Source organism: Pinus tabuliformis, chromosome J (assembly GCF_031772625.1).
Source record: "Pinus tabuliformis cultivar Carrire ecotype Pingquan chromosome J, CPIR1, whole genome shotgun sequence".
Lineage (NCBI taxonomy): Eukaryota > Viridiplantae > Streptophyta > Pinopsida > Pinales > Pinaceae > Pinus > Pinus tabuliformis.
The window spans coordinates 891,123,441-891,144,039 of NC_142295.1; positions in this window are offsets into that span (position 1 = coordinate 891,123,441).

A 20,599-nucleotide genomic window follows, 5' to 3' on the forward strand; every position below is an offset into this window, starting at 1 on the left:
GGGTCACATTTCGATCATAATGAGCTTTCATGCGTTTTGCGTGAGTCTCGATCGCCAATGTAGCATCACGTCGATTCTCATATAATTGAGCCAAGTATAAAAAATGCTTTTCATCTTCGAAAGTGGCTGGAAGTAACTTGATGGCCATTTGTAGTGACAGGATTTCGCATTCAATGGGTAACAGAGCTTCCAAACCATAGACTAGTTGGAAAGGAGTGAACCCTGTTGATGTTTTTACTGAAGTTCGGTACGCCCAAAGCGCTGAAAATAGCATGTTGTGCCAATTCAACCGATCAATCCCAATGATTCGTCGGATCATGATGACTAAAACTTTGTTGATGGATTCAACCAGACCATTAGCTTGTGGATAATAAGGTGTTGAACTATCGTGACGTAAACCAAGCTGGCCTGTAAGTTCGGTCATCATAATGTTTCGAAAATGATGCCCATGATCAGTGATTATCGCTTGCGAGACACCAAACCTAGCAATTATATGATTGAACATGAAAATTGCAGTTGTCTTGCCGTCTGCCTCAAATGTAGGCATCGCCTCGGCCCACTTGGTAAAATAATCTACCGCAAGGATGATATACGCATGCCCCCCGGCCGAGTGAGGGTTAAATGTAATAAAATCGATACCCCATTTGGAAAAAGGACCAACGGAAATTATAGGGTGGAGAGGAGCAGGTGGAGCGTGCATCTTTCGATCAAAAATTTGGCAGTTGTGGCATTTTCGGACCACCGTAATACAATCTTTAAATAAAGACGGCCAGAAGTAGCCAGCGCGCAATATCTTTTGGGCTGTGGCATACCCAGACATATGACCGCCACACGCTCCAGAGTGACAGTCATTTAGAACCCTATCAGCTTCCTCGTGAGTTAAGCAACGTCAAAACATAGAGTCCGCCCCACGGCGATAAAGAGTATCTCCAATAATCCTGAATTGTTGGAACTGGAATCGAATTTTTCGATGTTCTGACCTTGAAATTTCTGGTCGAAAGGATTGGGTCTGGAGATAAACGATGATATCTCTATACCACAGATCTAAAGTATTGATTAGAAACAAGGATTCGTCCGCAATGGGCTCCTTCGCCACAGTTTCCGTGTCAGCACGCAGGAAGTCACACATTAACTACACAAAAACTAAAGATTTCTTAGACTTGGATTTCTCAAATTCCAAGTCGAACTCCTGAAGGATAACAATCCATTTAGAGTACTTGCCCCCTAGCAATTGCTTGGTCAAAATGTAGATCATAGGGTTGCAATTGGAAATTACTGTAGTTTTATGTAGTAAAATGTAGTGACGAAAACGTTGGACAGCTTGAACAGCTGCCAATGCCAATTTCTCCACATGTGAGTATTTTAGCTCAGTTAGATTTAAAGTTTGACTAAGGTAATATATCACATGTTCAGTTCTGAATTCATCTTCCTAAACTAAGACCATTCCAATGGTGGAATGAGAGGCGGCGAGATACAAGAAGTAATCTTGGTTGTAGTTGGGAGGATGCAATAACGGTGCATGGGTCAACGCGTGTTTAAGTGCATCAAAAGATTTCTGAGCTATCTCATCCCAATAAAATGGAGTATTTTGTTTCCACAACTAGGTAAAACCCTTTGTAACCTCAGCGTAGTTAGGAATGAATCGTCGTAAAAAGTTTGCTTTCCCTTGCAAACTTTGGAGTTGGCGAAGACTCGAAGGAGGAGGCAAGTTGACGATAGTTTCGACCTTCGAGGGATCGATGTGAATGTCGGCTTTCGAAACTACAAACCCCAGTAATCGACCCATCTCTATATAGAAGACACATTTATGTGGGTTCAACCGAATCCGATAATGCCTACACCTCATAAAGATTGCTCGTAAATGAACGAGGTGATCAGCTTGATGTAATGAATGAGCAGGAAAATCATCGAGATACGGTTGCACAATGTGCTTGTTGTCATGAAACGCATAAGACATGGCCCTTTGAAAAGTTGCTCCGGAATTCTTGAGCCCAAAAGGTAACTTGCAATAAGCAAATGTCCCCCATGGAAAAATGAAAGTCGTTTTTGGTTGATCGGTAGGTAGAATATTGATTTGATTGTATCCGGAAAAACCATCCATGAAGGAGAATATTTCGCTGCCGGCACAATCATCAATGATTTGATCGATATAGGGAGTTGGGTAATTGTCCTTTGGACAGGCTCGATTAATGTCCCTATAATCGATGCATATTCTTATTGTTCCCTGCTTTTTGTTAACTGGAACAATATTCGATACCCAATCCGTTAACGGGATCGGATAAATGAAACCTGCTTTGAGTAATTTTTCAACTTCTGCTTTAATTGCAGCAGCTTTTCTTGGGTGAATCTGACGCAAACGTTGCCGGACGGGTTTAGCATCCGGGTAAGTCTTGATCTCATGAACAACAATCGCGGGATCAATTCCTGGCATTTCCTCATAGGACCAAGCAAACACGTCGCGGAATTCTTCAAATAGGGCCTTATATAGCTGAATTTCGTCATCTGTACATGAGGCACCTATATGAATGTTCTCAACAATTCCAATCTTAACCGAAATGTCAATAGGAATAGTTCGAGAGATGTTTCCCAAATTTAACTCTGAATTAGGATGTTTCATGGGATTCTGAGGTTCCTTGACATATTCAGTTGTAAAAATTGATGAGAAATCGTTTTCAAAACGATTTTTCTCTGGTAAAAATGAAGATCTGTGATGGAGATCTTCCCATGGTAAATCATCTGCACATAGGATTTCATGAATTCGCTCATCAGAGTGAACAAGTTCAGAAAACGTGATTAAATCCGAGCTTGATGTGAAAAGTGATTCCTCACGGACCACACTCATGAAGTCATTTTCGGTTGAAAATGGGTCGGTAAACGATTGCACGGCCTCATACACAATTTCATATGGACTCAAAGGCATGACATCACCAAATGAGTCTATCTCAGATTCAGAAGGAATGATCCAAGGATCATCATAAACAATGGTGTCTGATGTAATCATATGAATGGTTGCAAATGAAGACAATGCATTGATCGGAGGAAAAGGGAAAGTTCCCAGTAAACCGACATCTTTAACTAGTCCTACTCCAATATCCTTGTATGGGATAGTCGTTTTAACAACATGCTGAATACTCTCAGAAGAGGCTGGGTCGGATGAAAAGTAAGCCAGCTAGTCTATTGTTACGATCTTTCCTTTATGTGGAAACTTTATTACTTGAAAGACCGATGAAACGACCGCTGTCATAGCGTAAGACCAACTTCGACCCAAGAGAAGGTTGTAATCTAGAGGGGCATCAACCACCTCCACATCTAGACTAATGGTTTTTCCTTTAACCCCTATAGGCAAATCCTATAGAATGCCAAAAGGATGAAACCCACGGCCATCAAAGGCCTTTAGAATCATCGGGGATTGATTTAGCGAAGGAGAACCAAGCGATCTCCAACACTGTATCGACATAATACACGTTGACGCTCCCTCATCAATTACAGTCCGATGAATAGGCCTGTTTTTGACTATCACTGGAATCTGGAAAGCCATTTGATGAGGCAAACATGGTGTACTATTTTCTAGATCGAAAATTATTAGGTTCGAGTCCTGAAGGTCAACAGCTCCTATAACCGACAAAAGTAATTTACGTTGTGCTGGACATGATTGCATCACTTCTAAAGCCGACATTGCTGAGGGTGAAACAGCTAAATCCTCAACAATGTTATAATTCTGAGCCGCTCTCGCATGTGGATTGAAAGCTAACTTTCGAAGTATACCCTTGGCGGACGGTTTGATTACGAAGTCTGGATTAGGTTTCTTGATCTGTAGTGGATTGGAACCGGGAGCTAAGGTCGATGGATTAGAATGAGAAGATTCTGCTTCTTTACCATCAACAAGACTTTTACTACCATAATCTTGCGATCGAGTCGCAATCCTAACATGGGACATCATCAGTATGGGTTCTTCATTGGCACTCGAGGATGAACCTATCATCTTAATTTCTTGAGCTGGAAAAGGATCCTTCAAAACAACAAGAGTTTGGGAACCTTTGACAATCCTCGCAACCTCTGCACGATGAGGGCAGTCTCTTGTAAAATGTTCATCGTCAAAAATGAGACAAGGATAACGAGGTTTGCGCTTTTCATCATTGGATTCCGATTTTTCAGGTTTCTCCTTTGAATTTTTGTCCGTTTTATTCTTCTACTTTCCTTTCTTCTTCCCACCAGATTTTGATTTGGCTGTAGATGACTCTACAACGTGAATATCGGCGGAAATCTCTACAGAAGAATCTCCTGTTGGGGAATCAGGCAAGGTTATGATAGGAGAAGAATTCTTGGAAGACTTCTTCTTACTTTTAGTGTTAACCGTACTGATCATACCATCGGAGGCATGAGATCCCGAAGGAGCTGCAACGATTTGATTTTGCTTGGGAAGATCGGGGATTTTCTCGTGTAACGTACCTGACTGAGTATAGACCAAGTCAAGGTACTGTGCTTGAGCAATTACTTGCTCCTCAGTAACAACTCCAGCTTTAGCTACATCTTCAGTGATCTTTGGCAACAAAGATTTTACAAACCACTCGGCCAAGATCTAATCCGGAATAAATACCTTCACTAAACGCCGTCGACGTCTCCACTCATGAATATGATCTGAAATGTAAGTGGATGTCGATTGTTTTAACGAAGTTAACAATTCTATGCCATTATCATAATGGACTGGCAATTGAAAATGAGGTAAAAACGAGGTAGCTAACTGACTAAAATTATAAAAAGTGCCTCGTGGTAACTCAATGTACCACTTGGCCGCGAGACCAATTAGAGTGCGATGGAAAAGTCTAAGACGGATTGAATCATCTGAAATGGAGTTAGACGCACACCAGAGGTGGTAAGTCATCACATGGTTCGACGGGTCCTCTCCTGATTTACCTTCAAACTTAGGAATGTCACTGGGTAACTTATTCGGCATTGGCGGCCAAAACGGAAGATAATTAATGGGATCATTCATTAGGCGCGACAAGTCAGGCAAGTCCAAAGTTGGGATAAATGGTAACTGACGATTAGGGTCCCTAAAACTCTGGGTCATGAGACCAGCCCCAGGAGGAGGATATCCAGGATAACTACGAATAGGAATTGCGTTTGGGATATTGTATCCTCCCGGAAAACCAGGATTAACCGGACCATACTGGGGTTGTTGATAAGTGTACCCAGGGTACGGTTGATACTGATACACTGGCTGCTGCACAGCAGGAACAAATTGGTACTGTCCCTGGTACGATTGATAAGTAAATTGTGGTTGACTTGTGACAACCTACTTGAACCAGGTTGTCCTACAGGCATCTGAACCGAAGTTTGAATCATGGATCCAGACGGTGGTAAAGATGTCTAAGGAGTAGATACAGGAACAGTAGAAACTGGAGCTGTCGATACTCTAGAAGTAGGTGGGTTAGATTGAACAGATGTTGCGGCAGTTGTAGCAGTCGTTTGAGGCGGAGTACGAGGCATACTAGGCCCAGGCTGAGAAACTACCGAAGGTACAGAAGTTTGAACGTTAGACTGGACTGGTTGCTGGAGTGTACCAGAAACTAAGGATTGTCCAGTTTGAGATGAAAACTGTACATTTGGCTGCAACACCTATTGAGTTTGCGATGGATCCCACACTATATTCATTCCGGGGTACTGACCCATAACAGGTTGAGAATATTGAGGACCATAACCGGGTTGAGGGTAGGATTGATAATTTAAAGGTACATTTCATGTTCCTTGAACATACATTTGACCGAAGGGTGGTTGGAAACCTTGGTTCGAGTACTGACCTTGGGGTTGATACCCTTGAGGCACGTACTGATACTGGGGTTGACCTTGAGGTATAAATTGATACTAGGGTTGACCTTGGGGTACATATTGAGTCTGGGGTTGACCTTGAGGAACGTACTGTCCTGTAGGCATGTACTGTCCTTGAGGTTGCCCCCCAGATGCAAATTGTGTACCTTGAGGTTGCCCCCCAGGTGATAATTGAGGCTGCCCCCCAGGCGGTAACTGGCCACCTTGAGGTTGAGGATTGGGAATAGAACCTGACATCATGAGAATGTCTTCTACGCTCAATGGCTTAGTACCATTGCTTCCAGTTAATAACCCTTGCTCAATGGGTTGAGGAGATGCTCCCGAAAAAGTACCAGAAAGTGACTGATACCCGGAGGGAACAGAAGGACCGTCGTACAAAAAGGATTTGGGCGATTGAGTAAACATGGACGACTGATTCGACATATTTAACGGAGGATAATAACCTCTAGGTGTTGGGTGATAAGGAGCGCGAGGTGGTGAAAAACTTAACCCTGGGTTTTCTAAGAAATTAGTCAAAGAAAGATACCAAGTACTGATCCTAGGTGGATTGTATAAAATTGATTCACGCTCCCTTAGCTCAATAACAGGTTGATTTTCAGGGATAGGGATGCCTACTTCTTCTTCCAGAGTAGCAAGTTCTTCAATAACAATAAGTCCAGAAGGAAGATCTTGGGTGATTACTCTTTCTACCCTAGGTGAACCAGGACCACTAGAAACTGGAGAAACAAACCCCGATGTCGGAGTAGCAGCAAATTCACTTTCAGGCTCAGATATTTCAGGTTCCTCACCTATATCACTAGTAGATGAAAAGCTACCAGTCACTTCGTAAACAGACACTGACTGTGGATTATAATCTGCCACTAATTTTTGAAAATCAGGATGTACTATCAAAGAAGATTCTCCTTCTTCAGGTGACCCAACTCTACTGTCTCTAGGAGTTACGAGGACTTTCAAGCCTTCAAGCTGGCTCGGTGAAAACTCAGGAGGTTGACCCCAAAGTCTACGGGACTTCCTCGGTAATTCAGCCACGATTAAAAACTTTTAACTACTTCACACGCAAACAAAGTAAAATCTCAATGAAAACCATCTAAAGCCTCTAAAGAACCAAACAAATTTGAATCACACGCCTAAAGAATCTAGGAGATCAAACACACACAAACGGTAACTTTCCATACTGAAAACACTAGTTGGTAATGAAATCCAACGTCGCAGAGTTCAATACAGAAATGGCGGTTGGAACAGTTACCCCGGCAACGTGCTTAATGAATAGACTGGCACAAGTTACTCCACTTAACCGTCTCGAGTGAAGAGAACCCCCCAGAAAATCCAAGTGAGTCTAGCCGATGTCTGCTCTAGGTACAGTGGGATCTTCCCACCACTGTCACCTTAGGAAGAATCCTAAAGAATATGGCCACTAAGGTTACCAACTGAAACAAATATACCTGGGGGAACAGTCTACGATCCGATACGCACACAAGGGCAGAGTAGCAAGCTCAATCCCCTTGAAGGCTCCTTGACATAATCCAAGGTTTACCAACAAGTGACCCCAGGCTCCTCGACAATGGTTAATCCGAGGTTTACCATTTTTAATACGTGAATATTTGGCGTCGTTCCCAATGAGGAATGATTGATTCCCACACTGGTTCAGACATGATCTCGTGCTTCTCCTTTAAGAGGAGCTTTCCCAGAGCATAAATGCAACAATTGGATTTCTTCCCTACCACAAGATACAACTACTTGTTTGTTTTTACTGTCTTGGAGAGTTAATTACTCTCCTACTCCAAGACACTAGCCTAAGCTAAGTTGGTGTATCAGAGCCCTAGAAATAAAAATGTTACTAGATGAATTTTACTTTAAGCGTTATTTTTATTGGTTTTTGTTTAAGTCAAAAGGTGCGGAGATGAAACTCGTGGTATGAAGACTCGACTCAAAATAACTAAAAATGCACCTAAGATGACTTAAACAATCTTTTTCTCTTCAATGAACTTCTAAACTAAGAAAGAGTTTGAGAATGAAAATACTTTTGTAAACAGAAATATTTCTTAATCAAACAACTTAAAAGAAGAGCTTTTGTCCTTTCCAATGCACTCAAAATGCGACAACTAGTTATTTCACAAAAAATTCCCTTTTTCGTTTCAAAGCACTCAACCACTACAAAAACAAACGTTTTTCCAAAAGAGATTTTTTTTATTTTTTTTATAAAACACTCAAAACTATGGAAATGACTAACTTTGAGATCTATAAATTATAAAAACCTATTTAAAGTCAAAGCCTACAAGATGTCTTTTTTGAGGATGTTTTACTTAGCTAGATGTGAGCTAAGGACCAATTTATGCAGAATCACAAATCAGTCAAGAATAACCAATTTTATTTTCTTTTTGAAAATGAAAATCCAAACTTTTAAACACAAGCTTTTCGAAGTTTTGTAAAGAGAAAACTCAAAGCGGATTCCTCAACAAGGGGAGATTTCATAAATGGTAAGACTCATAAGAAGGCTGGCAGACACTAAGGTGATCTGAAGTCCCTACAGCTTCTAAGCTCAGAGCCACTACACAACCAAAATGAAAAACAAACCCAACAAGAAAAACTCCTAGGAATTTCACCTAAAACCCTAACACTAATGAAATCAACCTAAGGAAAGATTTTGACAAGTATACGCAGGTCTGGGTAGTGGATAACAATTTCTAAACAAAAACTAAGCTGACTAATAGAGGAAATCTTAGGTTTTTCAAAATTTTGACAGGGTCCGCAGGCCCACAGTTGACACAGGTGCGGTCCCGCTCTGTGCTAAAAGCAAAGGTGCGGATAGGTACGCACTATGTCAAAAGGCTAGGGTGCGGTCCTCTCCCAAAGCTATGAAAAACGAAAAATAACCCTGGATCTACAAACTCTGCCCAATTTTACACACAACAAGCCAAAAACAGAAACAAAAACACAGTTTCTCAGGTCAAAGTAAAAACAACGAAAATAATCAAGTCCCCAGTGGAGTCGCCATTTTGTCACACGGAGTAAGTCAATCTTGCGGAAAAGATAGACCTTCCAGGAATCTAAAGAAGACCTAATGACAAGCAAACCAACCAGACACTATCTTTCTCTAAATATGCTTTTATAAACAATGGCAAACAAGTTTTTTTAGGGCCTACCTTAGATCCAACGCAAGTTCGTGGATGCCTTTGCTCCTTCGATCCAAATGAGCTCCTTTGTCGCGAATCTGCAAACACAAACAAGGCAAACAAATTAAATAGCACCTGAAAAGCCAATATCATAAAAAATATTTAACATGAAATTCAAGGAGTCCATGAAACAAATAACATGAGATACTTGTTGAGAAAAATGAGTTTGATTGTATTAATTCAAAAGAAGAAGAACTTTACAACCTGTACCTTGACGCTGTATAAGCTCCGCCCAGGGTCCAGCAAGAAGTCTCCTCTACTTTGACAAGTTTCACTCACTCCCCAATGAAGCCAAAAAGGTATGTGATCTCTCCTCTTAAGCTCAACTAGGAAGTCTTGATTTCACCAGCATTTACCCTCAAAAATGTTCAGCTTCTAACCTCTCCAGCAACCAGCCCAATGCCTAAATTTTTAGTGCAACGGAGGGAGGTTACTAGGTCCTCCTTCAAAGGGATAAATCCCTCCTTCAAAGGGATAGCTCCTCTCATCAAGGGATTAGCACCTTCTCTTTTGGGATGCATGAACCACCTCAGAGCGAACAATCCACATCAAAATTCCTTCTAGAATCCTCTAGAATTAACCCAAAGTGAGTTTTTTAAGATAAAGCTTGCGCCTTTTGACTTTCACAGGGGTCCGCACCCACACCTTTAAGGGCAGAGCAGGTAGGTCCGCAGTTTTTGTGAACAGAAGGTGCGGGACCATAGGTGACAGTGAGAGAAAGTGTGGAACCAGAGTTTCATTGATTTTTAATTTCTTTCTCCCATTTTCAAAGCTTGACTTGAAGAGCTGAGGTCTGAGACTTGCTTAGGAGGACAGTACAAGTGATGATAGACTCATACTGACTGCGAATAATCATGGTGACGATATTTTTGTGTGACAAAAAGGCTTGGGAATTATGGGTGTATGTTTGAAATGGATGAGGGAGATGGATTTTCATGTCCTTGGTCTTGTTGCAACATCTAGGAAAAGGAGGAGAAGTCCCAAGTTCTACTTCCTTTGACTAGGCTTTTTATCAATTTTTCTTTTGGTGCTAAATTATTCTTGTTTCTTGCAAAGCTTGGAAGGAACCTGCATTCATCAAAGAGAGATACATGGAGAAAATAATTTTTTCCCTTTTCATTTTTCATTTTTTGTTCCCTATGCCTACCAACTGCCTCAATGAGGTTTTCAACTAGTAGGTCTACCTAGGCACCTTAAAGGAGGTTTTCACCTAGGATTTTTCTTTTTCTCGTTTTTCTCTTTTTCCAACCCATTGACCACCTCATGGAGGTTTTCAATCAATGATTCAATCTCATGTGCCTCAAAGTAGGTTTTCAATAAATGAGTCAATATCATGAACCTCAAAGAAGGTTTTCACCTGAGATTTTATTTTTTCTTGTTTTTTCTATCCTACTCTACTTGAAAAAGACAAAATCTCTGTCGAGTGTAGGAATAATTCAAATGGAGCCATGTGCACATGAAGATGACAGATAAAATCATGTATAGGCTAAAAACATATGCTATGACATGTACTTTAATTTTAGAGACCAAATGATTCGAATTTGATTATATCAAGTAGTGTTGAAGAAGAGAGTGATGCTACTTCTTGTTGATTTTCTGGAACCAAACCCCAATATAGCATTCATTTCCTTGGTTCACTTTCTCATAGGGATCATTTTTCATGTCTTCTTCTACCATGAAATTCAAATCTTCCTCTTTTTGTTGATTATTCTCTTGTACACATGGAGGATCTGATGGTAAACAAGAAGGAAATTTCTCAATCTATGATTCTGATGTCTGCTCTTCATCAAGTGAAACCCATGATTCTTTGGTCTTGTCATTTCAATATTATTTTTTTGAATTTTGTCCTTCAATAACATCAAGAGAGTATTTTTCTTTTCAATACTTTTCCATAGCTAAGATGAATACCATTTAGATAAATATGAGATGTTTGGAGGTGTTGTACCTCAACATTGTAAGTGGGTTGAACTACTTGTCTAGGTTTCAAAATGGTGCTACAGGTAGTTGAGTGAGACTGAATATTCGAGATGAATGTGCTTGAGTCTATGGTTGTGGTCAAGGTGTTTGGTAGGGATAAAATGGAGGATACTGAGTAACATATTGAGGATATTTTGGATTTCTCCCATAAGTTCCTTGCCAACGTTGTTTCCAAGCTTGGTTTTGGGGTTGATATGGCCAAGGTTGCCAAGGAAAGAGTGTGTTCCAATTACTTTGATATAGATGTGCATAATCTTAAAATTTTGAATTAGGTTCTTTCATCATATTCAGTGGACTAGGCTTCCATGGTCTTCTTCTAGCTACATAACATATATTCTTTGGTGATTGGCTTGCTCCATTGTCCTCTCGGTAATATTCCTTCAACATTGGTAATGATGGGCAATATTTAATAGCATGTGATTCTGCATGGAACACAAAAATATCAACATCTTATTTTTTCTCATCTTGTATTCTTAACATTTCTTCTTGTTTCCTTAGGTTGCTAAGATTTTTTTTTAAGTTATCGAAAAAATTTCCAAGTTTAGCTTGACTTACCAACCTTGATGTTGATTTAATTACTATTGCCCTTCCGCTTCATAAGTGCTTGCATGTTTCACAAATTTCTTAAAATGATAATTTGTATACATCGCCTCTACTCATGGGGGGAGGGTGAATCAGTATTTTCTTTCAATTGTTATTATTACCAGTTTAATTCTTCACAATTTAAATAGAGAAATGTATAAGTATAATTTTATTGAATAAAATAATAAATACAATATAAATGTGTTCCAAGCTCCAACTTGGTTTTGATGAGGCTCCGACCTCTAGGGCTTCGACCATATCTTATCAAGGCACCAACCTTGGATTTAGGAGCACCAACTCCAAGGACACCAATCCTTCCAATTCTGAGGCATCAACCTCAAGGGCTCTGAACCTATCTTTCAAGATGAATTAGGTCAAAAGATTGTCCTCCCACTCTATCTTCAGATTCCTTCTAAACTCGGGCTTCGTCTTCTACTTAACCTTCTGCGTCAGCCAGACATTTGGCTTTATCTTCTTCCGCTAGACCTTTTGGCTTCATCTTCTTCTCCTGGACCTTTTGGCTTCCTTTTTCTTCTATTCCTTTGGCTTCCTCTGTCTCTTCAAGTTCACGAGTTGTGAACTTCTTTATGCTCTATTTTTGTGCCCGAGATAGATACTCAGAACTGGACCATTTTAACTCATTTTTATATGAGTTTCACCAATTACCAAAGGACACGTCTATTGGAGGGAAGATGACCTGTATATTAAAAATATATATCAGATAGTCTTTTATCCATAGACTTGATTATTCACAGAAACCATATAAGAGCAGCTATACCCATATGAAGGTCCCACATGCCACATCATCACCTTTAATCGTAGTCACAACTTCATGAAAAATCAGAGTTATTCCTTTAATCCCGCAAATGAACGCCGGTCCCACCTGAATGCACAAGACCGGACCCCAAATTAAATAAACACGTGTCCATAAATTTCTCAGGTCCACTTAGTCCCAAGTCTTATCGGATTAATTCTCCACGTTGATCTCATCATTAATCCGACGGTTGTTGATCCACCCAATCAACAAACCCAATCATTGATCCTCCATCGTTTAATCAAGGCGCGCTGGACCCAATGGTTCACAATGATATCAGCCGGGGAACTTGCGTGACACTTAGCTGCCCTTACGGAGCCAATAAGGATTATAAATCCTTGATCTATGAAATTTTAGGTCCATTTTGAGATTTAACGTTTAATCACTTTATGACCCGATATCCATTGGATATATGAGGTTATCAAATCTACAACTGATGGGTATTCAACTAGCACACAGGTTAAAAACAGAGATCGACAGCTAGGATTTGAAAATGAGATTGATGTAAGCATTGACTATGACATAAGCATTTGAACATTTGTACACTCCTACCCCCGCTCTTCTAATAGCTGTTGCTCTTGTGCCTTATCTTCTTGTGACCTCCTATAACTCTGTTTATGCTCCTCCATTGTTTTCTTCCTATCGGTTCTTCTTGGGCATATATTACTTGCGATACTTCTGATATGGCTGCTCCGATGTTTTCTTCTTTACTCCTCTGTTATCGTTGTTTTTACTTTGTTCTTTCGATAACACTTCATCTTACTCTCTGTCTTCACAATGGCTTCTCCTCTTTGGCTTCTTGCTCCTGTTGCTTCATGGATCTACTACTTCTATTCTGTCTGTATATATATATTCAATCCCTTGGGTCCTCCATCTCATCATGTCATCATATATCAAACCTTTATCACTATGGTGAAACCCTGGGCAATCATGTATCAATGGGAAATCATGTATCAAAGAAATTGCCATCATAAACACTGCTATATTGACACCAATGACAACTTAGATTAACAATCTCCCCCTTTGTCATTGATGGAAATATTATTCTTCTCTCCCCCTTTGGCATCAATGGAAAAGGAGTGCACAAGGACTCCCCCTATCAAGCTACTCCCCCTGTCATGCAACATCTTTATGAATCAACTTAATATGATGCTAGAGAAATGACCCCCATCTTTTGGCGAAGATGTTAAAATGCTTCTCGAGGAAGAGATTTTGTGAAAATATCAGTTATCTGCTCCTTAATATTGATATATTCCAAGTTAATGATTTATTGATCTACTTGTTCACGAAGGAAATGATACTTGATTGGTATATGTTTTGTCTTTGAGTGCATCACTGGATTTCTACTAAGACTAATAGCACTTCTATTATCACAATAGATAGTGATTGGCTGATTCGTACCTATGTTGACATCTTTCAGAGCTTCCTTCATCTATAATACTTGAGTACAACAATATGCAGCAGCTATATACTTGGCTTCAACTGTAGATAGTGATATGGATGTTTTGTTTTTGCTAAACCAAGATACTAGACAATCTCCCAGGAAGAATGCATTTCCACTAGTACTTTTTCGATCATTGACACTTCCACCCCAATCAGCATCAGTGTAGGTAGTCACAGTAAAAGTTGAGCTCTTAGGGTACCAAAGACCAAAATTAGGAGATCCTTCAAAGTATCTGAGAATTCTTTTTACAACCAACAAATGGGATTGTTTAGGAGCTAATTGAATCTTCCCACCATTCCTACTGCTTGCATAATATCAGGTCTCGTAGCAGTTAAGTATAGGAGGGCTCCAATTATTGACCTGTAATGAGTTGCATCTACCAGAGGAGAGTCACATCTTTGCTTAATTTGCAGTCTGTGGTCATAGGTGTCCTCATGGGTGCACAACCTTCCATTCCATATCTTTTAAGCATGTCTTTCAGATATTTTGCTTGAGATATGAACATGCCTGCCGTGGTTTGAGATATTTGCATTCCAATAAAGTATGATAACTCTCCTATCATCGACATTTCAAACTATTTTGACATATTTTGACCAAACTCATGGCTTGTCTCATCATTATTACTAGAAAAATTTAGACCATCAACATAGACAAGAGTGACTAGTAACTTATCGTCATCCATCTTTATGTAGAGATTACTTCCTACCACCCCCTTCTTGAAGCCTTGTTTTTGTAGATAGTGATCCAATATTACGTACCAAGCTCAAGGAGCTTGTTTCAACCCATATAATGTCTTTTTCAACTTACAAACAAAGTCTTTTCCTTCTGCTAGATTAATCCCTTCTGGTTGCTCCATGTAGACTTCCTCCTTGAGTTCCCCATTCAGAAATGATGATTTTACATCCATTAAATAGATTTTAAATCATTTTGAGCAAGAAAATTCCAAGAACATCCTTATAGCTTCCACACGAGCTACTGGTGCAAAGAGTTCTTCAAAGTCGATTCCTTAAATTTGTGAATAACCTTTAGAAACAAGGTTTGCCTTATTTATGATGATTTGTCCATCTTCATTCATTTTGTTTTTGAACACCCACTTTGTTCCAATTATATTTTTATCCCTTGGACAAGGTACCAGCTCCCATGTCTCCTTCTTCTCAATTTGAGACATTTCTTCTTCCATGGCTTTTACCCAATGAGGACCCTTGCTTGACTAAATGTTTCTAGTTCTATCATAGATAGGAGAGCAACATCATTTTTCTTTGGTGTACTTGTCATCCTTCTTTGGGTTTTCATCCCTTCATCTATATTGCCAATAATCTATTCCTCTACATGATATTTTTGGAGAAACTTCATCTTTGAAGGGGTTTGAGATGGTTCTTTTTCCTTGTGTTTTTCTTGATCTTTTTCCTCGTTTTCAAGTTCTTCTTCAATGAGAGGGTCAACTTCATGATCTTCAATTTATTGTTTTGGAAGGTCTTCATCAATCTTGACATCAATGCTTTCCACTATTTTCCATAGTCAATTATTGTAGCACTTGTAGGCCTTGCTCCTTGTAGAATATCCAGGAAATATTCCTTCGTCAACCTGAGAATCAAATCTTCCTGGTGAGTCATCATTGATTTTTATGAAGTACTTTCTTCCAAAAATCTTGAAGTATTTTACTGAAGTAGGGCTTCCTTTCCATAATTCATAAGGATTCTTCTCATTATTTTTTCTTAGTTGATTTTGATTCAAGGTATAAACAGTTGTCCCTACTGCTTCTCTCCAGAATTTTTGCTGCAAGTTAGCTGCTATTAACATTGTTCTTTCCATTTCTTGAATTGTTTGGTTTATTCTTTCAACTACCCCATTCTGCTTGGGTGTTCTGGCAACAGAGATTTCTCTTTTGATTCCATGTACTTTACAGAATTCACTAAATTCTTTTGATGTGAATTCTCCCCCTCTATCCATTCTAAGACATTTAATATTAGAATCCTTTTCATTTTCTACAAGAGCTTTACGATTCTTAAAACACTCAAATGCCTCGGATTTATATTTTATGAACTATACCCACATCATTCTAGTATAGTCATCAACAAATAAAGCAAAGTACCTTTCTCCTTGGAGTGTCGTAGTTATAGTTGGTCCACATAAACCAGCATGGATGATCTCCAAAGGGTTTGATGTAGAAAAATCCTTGTTATTGTGGCTGGTTCTAGTTTGCTTTCCATTTTGACATGGACCACATACTCCTTGATTTGGCTTGAATAACTTTGGGATTTCTCGTACTACATTAATCTTGCTGATATTGATCAAGTTATTGAAACTTGTATGTCTAAGTCGCTTATGCCACAACCAACTTTCATCTGTTTGACTTAAGTAACATTTATATGTTGGGTGTGCAGCCTGATTATCTTTTGTATTCAAAGGTTTCAGTTGGATGTATACCCCAGGAAGATTGTACACCCCTCCACGCAGAGGGGCTAATCCCCCCTAGCTGGGTGGTCTAGGGGCCAGCGGTCCCCCGGCGGGGGTTTGTGGGTAGCACCCCCAAAGCTAAAAATAGTTGTAAAATTGCCTTGTAAAAGTCTAGTAATTTCTAGTCAATCTAGGTTGTTCATTAGGTAGATGATCTGACGGTAGAAGTTATGTTTAGTTTAGGGTTTTTTTCCCTAGAAGGCAACCCTTCACTATATATGAGGGAATTTTTCTTGCATCTATGTAGATATATATTCTGATTAAGGAAGAGAGAGGAGATTGAGAGCAAAGAGGGTGTTACAGCAGATTTGCTGTAGGTTGTATCTCTTCAGTTTGCTGGATAATATAAAAGGAAGGACTGACTGTTTCTCTGTGGATGTAGCCCAAACTAGGTGAACCATGTATATCTGTGTCTCTCTTGTTTTATGCATTTATATTTCTGCAAAATTTTATGTGTTCCATTGCTCTGTAATATATAATTTTCTAAGAACTGGTATCAGAGCCAAAGGTCTATTTGGCTGATAAACTCACAAGAGAGAAGGGTTCCTGGTTCGAATGGGAGAAATGGTGGAAGATGGTAGGTTTAGGGTCAAAAAATTCAATGACCAAAACTACCAGCTGTGGAAGATGCAAATGGAAGATTATCTATATCAGAGAGATCTGTACCTACCATTGAGTGAAAAGAAAAAGAAGCTAATGAGTATGACAGATACAAAATGGAATATTCTTGACAGAAAGGCACTTGGAACAATATGGTTGTGCCTAGCAGCGTCGGTAGCGTTTAATATTTCAAAGGAAATGACAACAGAGGGTTTAATGTTGACATTGGCCAAACTATATGAAAAACCCTCGGCCTCGAATAAGGTATTCCTTATGAAGCGTTTATTTAATATGAAGGTGTAAGAAGGTGGATTTTTTGCTGATCATTTAAATGATTTTAATATAGTTACAAGTCAGTTAAGTTTTGTAGGGGTAACTTTTGATGATGAAGTTAGGGCTCTGTTATTTCTATGCTCATTTCCAGAATGTTGGAATGGTTTAGTTATGGCCATTAGCAACTTTGTCTCTAGATCTAGTACTTTAAATTTTGATGATGTTGTCGGTGCAATCCTTAGCGAGAAAATGCGACGGAAAAGCTCTGGTGAGACATCAGGCAATGCTTTGACTGCAGAGACTAGGGGAAGAAAAATGGAAAGAGGAAAGAGCCCAGGATATCGCAGTAAGTCAAGAAAAGGAAGATCCAAGTCTAGATCGGGGATAGTGTGCTAGAAACGTGGGAAGAAAGGACACCTGAAGAAATATTGCAAGTCTCGAAAGGGAAAAGAAGGAGACACGTAGCAAGAAACTAATCATGAAGCGAATGTAACAAGTGATGTGTTGTAAGATGCTTTGATTCTTTCATTAGAAAATATTATTGATGCCTGGGTGGTAGATTCAAGGGCCTCATTCCATGCCACACTTGATAAGAAACATTTTCATGATTATGTTCAAGGAGATTTTGGATAGGTTCGATTGGGTGATGATAAACACTGTTAAATTGTTGGAATTGGTACAGTTTTCATAAAACAGTAGAATGGAAATCATTGGCTATTGAAGGAGGTAAGGCATGTTCCAGATTTGAAGAAAAATCTAATTTCAACAGGGCAGTTGGGAGGTGAAGGTTGCATAACTACTTTCACAGGTAAAACCTCAAAGGTCACTAAAGGATCCCTAGTAATAGCGAAAGGAGGAAAGGCTGGTACATTGTATTTATGCAATGGTATTTCTAATTTTGTTAATGCTTTAACCTCTACAGGAGAAGATACGACATTGTGGCATCATAGGCTCGAGCACATGAGTGAGAAGGGGATGCAGATTCTTCACTCAAGAAAGTTGTTGCCAGGTTTGAAGCATGTTGATTTAAAATTCTGTGAGAATTGTCTTTATGGAAAACAGAAAAGAGTCGGATTCCTTAAATTTGGGAAAGAAAAGAAGAGTGAAAAAATAGAGGTTGTGCATACAAATGTATGGGGACTTGCTCAGGTATCATCTCTTGGTGGCTCTAATTATTATGTTACTTTTATTGATGATGCAACTAGAAAAACCTGCATTTATTGTATTCGAAATAAATCTGATGTATTTGATATTTTCAAGAAATGGAAAGCTTTGGTTGAAAATGAGACAAGAAAAAGGTTGAAGTGTCTCAGATTAGACAATGGAGGTGAATATTCCAGCAAAGAGTTTTATAGGTACTGTTATGAGAATGGAATGCGCAGAGAGAAGACAGTTCCAGGAACACCACAAGAAAATGGTGTGTCAGAAAGGATGAACAGGACAATCATGGAGCATGCAAGGTGCATGAGATTTCATGCAGGATTGCCTTTACAATTTTGGGCAGATGCTGTAGATATTGTTATTAATCTAATAAACAGAGGACCTTCAAGTTCCTTGGACGGTGGTATTTTATAGGAGGCATGGACAGGTAAAAAGGTAAACTACTCTTTTTTAAAGACTTTTGGTTATGAAACCTTTGTCCACATTAATAAAGAAAATAGAACAAATCTTGAGGAAAAATCAAAGAAATGTACCTTTATTGGATATGGTGTTAATGATTTTGGTTATCACTTTTATGACTATTAAAAACACAAAATCATTAGGAGCAGAGATGTCATATTCAATGAAAAAGATTTGTATAAGGATCAACTGCAGGAAAAGAAACAGGAAAAAGAAAACAGAGAATGCACAGTGCTTGAAGAGATCACAGACAAAGTGATGGTGCCTGAAAATTATAATGATCAATATCTAGAACAACAACCACAACACCAACAAGCACTTCAAACACTTGAAAGTGGTGTTAGAAGATCTACCAGGATGAGTAGACCCCCTGAACGATACTCTCCTTCATTATATTATGTATTGTTGAATGATTCTGGTGAACCAGAATGTTATGAAGAAGCAATACAGTATAAACCAGGAAGAAGTGGGAGCAAGTCATGAAAGAAGAGATGGACTCCTTAGCACATAACCAGACTTGGGACTTAGTCAGGTTTCCTGCAGGTAAAACAACATTGCAGAATAAATGGGTTTACAAGTTGAAGAAAGAAGATGGAGGTAGAAAAAGGTATAAAGCTAGGCTTGTGGTGAAAGGGTTTGCACAAAAAAAGGGTATAGACTTTGATGAGATATTTTCTCCTGTTGTGAAAATGACTTCAATTAGAACTATTCTAAGTCTAGTAGCAACTGAAGATTTGCATCTTGAGTAGTTACATGTAAAGATATCCTTTCTCCATGGGGATTTGGAGGAAGAGATATATATGTAGCAACCACAAGGATATGAGGTAAAAGGGAAGGAGAACCTAGTCTGTAGGTTGAAGAAGAGCTTGTATGGCTTAAAACAGGCTCCAAGGTAGTGGTATCTAAAATTTGACAGGTTTATGTCTGAACAAGTTTATACTAGATGTCACTCTAATCATTGTGTTTATATCAAAAGGAAAAAAGATGGCAGTTCTATTATATTGTTATTGTATGTAGATGACATGCTTGTTGCGGGTTCTAACATGCAGGAAATAAATCTGCTCAAAAGGAAATTGGCAAACTCATTTTCAATGAAGGATTTGGGTGCCGCAAAACAAATCCTTTGTATGAGAATAACTAGAGACAGGAAGAACCGTAAATTAACATTGTCTCAAAGTGAGTACATACAAAAGGTGTTGAAAAGGTTTAATATGCAGAATGCAAAACCAGTTAGTATACCTTTCGCTAGATATTACAAATTAAGTAAGGAGGCGTGTCCCAAGACTCAGGAAGAAATGGCTCATATGTCTAAAGTTCCGTATCCATCAGCAGTTGGAAGCTTAATGTATGCAATGGTCTGCACAAGGCCTGATATTGCACATGCAGTGGGAGTTGTAAGTAGGTACATGAAGAATCTAGGAAAAGAACATTGGATGGTGGTGAAGTGGATTCTCAGGTATTTGAGAGGTACCACAAATCAAGCATTATGCTTTGGTGGTTCAATCATTGCTCTAAAGGGATATGTTGATGCAGATATGGTAGGTGATAGAGATAACAAGATGAGCACTACAGGATATGTATTTACTATAGGTGGAACAACTGTTAGTTGGGTTTCAAAAATCCAAAGTGTTGTTTCACTTTCAACAACAGAAGCAGAGTATGTTGCTTCTATAAAGACTAGTAAAGAAATGATTTGGTTACAAAGGTTTCTGGATGAATTGGGTAAGAAGCAGGAGTTGGGAAAGTTATATAGTGACAGCCAGAGTGCCATACATCTTGCAAAGAACTCTGCATTTCATTCCAAGACTAAGCATATACAACTCAAGTACC